Here is a 5,519-nt window from a genome sequence, read left to right on the forward strand (position 1 = left end):
ACCTTGCAACACACGCCTTCTATAAATCAGTAATATTATTAATAATAATTAACACCTTGAGATATTTTAATATTTTGAACAACTGTTTCTAACTAACTGTTACACTTAATGCACGTTCGATATCGTAGCGTCCCTGTTAGGGAAAAAATTAAAAGAACTTTAACTTCACAACTACAAAACATGGTGAATTTAGTAGTATATAGAGTAACACGAACAATGCAAGACTGTTTGGAATATAGCCACCTAATAAAAAGGGAGCGTTTCTAATTACCTGGTAGCAGCTGTACATGATTTGAGCGCTCATGTATTTCACTGAGCGATTTTCCATAGAAAAGCAAGGATCAATATGCGACCGACATTACCTTATTCTAATTTTCTAAATTCCGGGCCACTTCCACACGCAGCACGAGTTTGATCTAAATAAAACTAAATTTGATCAGTTGAAAGTGCAATCCAGTAACCATCTCCGGGATTGCTCTACGTGAAAGTAAATTTGACTAGTGGCTCTCTCGGGTAGAAGGACTAAGTCGTTATAATTACTACGTGTGATTACCAAACATAGAAGTATTATAAGATCAGCGCACGAAATAAATAGTGTTTCCTGTCAATTAAAATCATATTGTTTTTAAATATGAATTAAAAATTTAAAATTACAATACGACGAGCGAATTACGGGTTAAACAAATTACACACACACACACTATGTTAAATAGTCTGAGCCAACATGATTGTGTGTAGAGAATACGCCTAATGCTACTAATTGAAGTGGTTAATCCCGCAGTCGGACGTACAATTCAAGAACACACATTAATTATGTAATTAGCCGGTCACTAAGGCTCACACAATTCCATATATGGTACATATGTGCAAGTTAATAATTTTATTACAATTACTAAGCGGTGAGTTAGTTCATGAGTTGGTTGATATTATTGACCACATATACTTATACATCGCACATTTAAATCCCGTTAAAAGCACATAATTTGGTCATTTTAATCCTTTTGCACAATATTATTGTGGGTACAGTATTAGAATGCCTGGATGCGCACTTTATTAACCGAATTCAATGCGCTTTATATGTGCGCCACCAACCATGTATGTGTATGAAAATATATATTGCATGGGGCTGTACCCATTCACCATTGCCTATGATAATGTGTGTGCCTCACCTGAGTTTGACGACAACTTAAGCGAGCGGCAGCGTAGTGGCACAATGGTGAGCAATATAAAGCCATTTGTACATAGTACACCCAGTTTGTATTAAAATTAGCCAAGCGCACCTTGCGAACTTAAATACGTGTGCGTGGGTTAGAGTTAGTGTGGGTCAAAGCATTGAAGCKTTTAACATAAATGTTGTCTTTTAACACTTTTCCGAAGCTTTGTTAAAGGAACCACACATTTAAAATCCTAACCGATCAAACACATCACAATATGAACTTTGGAAATTGAGAACATTATTTGGAAAATATAATTCAGAAATGATGGTGGAAGTACCTCAGAACTTATTAACTTACAAGAGGTGCAACACCAGCTATGTACAATCCGAGCTTTTATGAACTTATCTTATTTGTATGTGCATATATGTATGTATAAATATTAGGTTGTCAAAAAATTTCGCTAGTTGGCGCTGAGAGCTCGTAGTTCTAGTTTTATTCGTCGCATCGGATTATGCTAAAACTTTTTGGAAAGCTCATTGCGCGCGCTACCACGTGTTTGATTGATTGTCGTTTCTTTTAAGTCGTTCGTGAGTTATAGCGTCGCAAACATGGAGTAAAATAAAGAGAAAATTCAGCATATTTTACAGTACTACTACGATAAAGGCAAAAATGCATCTCAAGCCGCCAATAAAATTTGTGCAGTTTATGGACCCGATACAGTTTGCATTTCCACCGCACAACGATGGTTTCAACATTCGCCACGCTCCGGAAGGCCTGTGGTCGAAAATTGCGATAAAATCGCTGGATTGGTCGAAATAGACCGGCATAGTAGCAGCCGTAGCATCGGTCAAGAGCTGGGCATGAGTCATCAAAAAAAAAAATTGTATGAATAATTGAAAATTCATTAAAAATACCGCAAGACTTTTTTGACAACCTAATATTAGATTCTGCGTTATTTTCCAACATTCTTCCTGACGCCCTCCAAATTTTCAGTTTTTGCCCTAAAAGATATTACCTAACGTAAGGAAGATCTTAATTTAATGTCAAAATCATGTTACTTTTAATATGAACATTAAGTTAAGTGGATATTTTATTATGATAATATTTTGGTTTGRTGCAAAAATGGATACAATCGATGAAGAAATGGCTTATATGACTGGCATAAGGATTTCCAAACTTTCTAGCTGACTTCAAAGCGTTTATATACATAGATCAATACCTTCGACATTTTAATAAAATTAAGCGGAATGGTTTCGCTAACTATATTCCATTAAATTTCCCTTAAAAGTGCTATCGCTAAAKTAATAAAACATGTATATATACAACTGAGAGAAAAATATCTGACCCTCMTTAATATACTTGAATTGGATGACAAGAAGAGGCTGTGAGTAACTCGTTGACAGCTGCAACTGTAGCAACTAATTTATGTAATGCAGCATTTATATGCAAATTTGCTTTTGCCAATGACGTACGAAACTCATTATAGCAATCTTACATGTATGCACATATGTATTTATGGTGCATGAAGCTAAGCTCCTGCAGGGAAATTCACTAATTTCGTACCGGTTCGGCTACAGTGCACTAAATATCGTCACTAGTTAGTTTTCACACTTTTYCTATATTAACATCTATTGACATATTTAGTTCAATTTACTTTCCGCTATGGCCTAGCACCCATACTAGTCTTATCACAAAGTGATCGGATGCCATTCATAACGAGGTTAGGCATGCATCATCCAGACCTGAATGCACTGTTAATCAGTTCAAGGCTAGTGTTGCCGACTTGCTATTCGAGTCGATGGTCAGTTCTCTGAAGGAGGCTGCACTCCGACATTTTAATGGCAAACATGACAATGGAAAACACGGCAATAGCCAGAAAGTCTGAAACTAAACAGTTCCTGACAGCGASCTCGCGTTCTAACAGATCCGGTATAAAGTCAGAAACGTTTGAGGATTTCCGAGTGTWTAGATGATAATGAAAGCTCCCTCAATATCAAGATATGTGTTTTCGAYGAATTCTTGAAACCTTATAGTTTYCTCARGTATCCACTGACCTACCTTTACAATAAGCGTTTTGCATTCCTGATGTACCAGTCCATCAGCCCCTCGAGAGCTTTTAGCAAGAAGGAGACTTTGTCGCAGGCATAATTTTATACTCCTGAACCATGTTGCTATAGAATACATAGAGTTGTTCACCTAACTTCAAAAATAACTAATTCCATTGTAATTCATTCACGATTTCGTCCAAAAACGACTGTTGAATAATCATTTGATAATGATTAAGAATAAAATTACCACATGTAACATTGACTCATAATAATACCTATCATGTTATATGTTTGTATGTTATAAAATTTCTCATGCAACCTGACATATAAAATGTAATGACGAAAAATTAGCGCTAAATTTCCTTTAAGTAATTTAAAGTTTCTTATTGTATTTCGGTAAAAGTCTTAAATAATAATAATATAATATTWAAAGCTTTAATCTGACATATATGTGAATTATATTTAAATTACCCTTTAAAATAGTTTTGCACCGTGACCTTTTTACACTAACGAACTTCTACTGATAGTGCGAAAACGGATGAAATCGGAAGGTAATCCCACTCACTCCACATATAATGCTACTGTTAAAAACTATCAAAAGCGTAATAAATCAATAACTAGGCAGAGACATTTAATTTTACTTCCGGGAGTGTATGGGTGTATTTATAGGAGCCGGGGTAAAAATTGGGTGTGGCACCGCCCGCTTTTATCTCGGGACTCGGTCAGCCGATTTTAGCAAAGTTTAGAATGTGGAATTATTTACATGGGCCTATATCACAGTGCAAAAATGGACAAAATTGGGCYACATTAAATTCCATTTGATTTTTTCACTTTCTAGTGCATAACTCTTGAAATAATTAATATAACTGGATAATATTTTGCAACAATAGTTCACTTAAAATATGCCGCATAATGACCAAAAATTGCACAAATTCAACTAAAACTGTTCAAGCCCCTAGATTCCGATTATGTGGGCCGCAGTAYCTATACTTCATTTTTGACAGAAAACATTGGATAATCCTTHCTAGACAATAATAAGTCTGTATATCAAGAATGGGTTGAATCGGGTCAATACTTCCCTGAGCCCCTATACTTGTATATCTAATATAAAGATTTGCGCACTTCCGGGAGACTTTGTACCTCATAAAAGGTTGTCAAAAAAGTCTGGCGGTATTTTTAATGAATTTTCAATTATTCATAAAATTTTTTTTGATGACTCATGTTCAGCGATTTTAACGCAATTTTCGACCACAGGAATTCCGGAGCGTGGCGCATCTTCGACCACCTCTACACCAGAACGAAAACGTTGAAACCATCGTTGTGCGATGGAAATGGAAACTGTGTCGGGTCCATAAACTACACAAATTGAGATGCATTTTTGCCTTTATCGTAGTAGTACTGTAAAATATGCCGTATTATCTCTTTATTTTGCTCCATGTTTGCGACGCTATAACTCACGACAATCAATCAAGCACGTGTTAGCGCGTGAAATGAGCTTTCCAAAAAGGTATAGCATGACCCAATGCGACGAATAAAACTGGAACTACGCGCTCTCAGCGCCAACTAGCGAAAATACCGCAAGACTTTTTTGACAGCCTAAAATATCGGGAAATATTTGAGTTTTCTCGATGAAAATGAAGGAGCAAGCCTTTTGAATGGCGTCGAAAACGAAGAAGTCACACGGTGCCATATCAGGTGAAAACGGGGAGTGGTTAATGGTTAAAATGTGATTTTTGGTCAAATAATCRTCCTTCGAATGTTGGATTCTGAGCAATTTTTGGTGATCAGTCTATTTGTGCGGAAGAAACCGTGCACTCACCTTTCGTAAACCCAAATGTTGGGTCAAAATGCGATAAATCGCTGTTTTGAACATGTTCAGTTCCATTTCCRTGAGTTTCAATGATGATTTCGGCTGAGTTTTGCTGAATCCACGCACAGTTTCAATGGAATTTCCGGTGATCACGGATTTTGATTGGCCCACATGTTGATCGTCCTTTATGTCCTTGCGGCCACTTTGAAATCGTTGAAACCAGTCGTGCACTCTGCTACGGGATAGGCTAACAACGCCATAAACTTGTTACATCAACTAAAACGTTTCGGTAATTTTCGCACCGATAACACAAACATACTGACATTTGAAACGCAATAACTTCACTTTCAATGGATGAAATGTCATGAAATGTCTCACTGGACAGTAGAAAAAAATGGCAGATTCTAACGCACCAATCGATCTGACATAGTTGGTGTAGATTGTGGGGTCGTCCTTTTTGTTTRTTGTGCAGAGCACACTTTAATTTCAGTCGTCGCGCAGGCT

The sequence above is a fragment of the Bactrocera latifrons genome, unplaced genomic scaffold, assembly GCF_001853355.1.
Source record: "Bactrocera latifrons isolate USDA-ARS-PBARC rearing strain unplaced genomic scaffold, ASM185335v1 scaffold_270, whole genome shotgun sequence".
NCBI lineage: Eukaryota > Metazoa > Arthropoda > Insecta > Diptera > Tephritidae > Bactrocera > Bactrocera latifrons.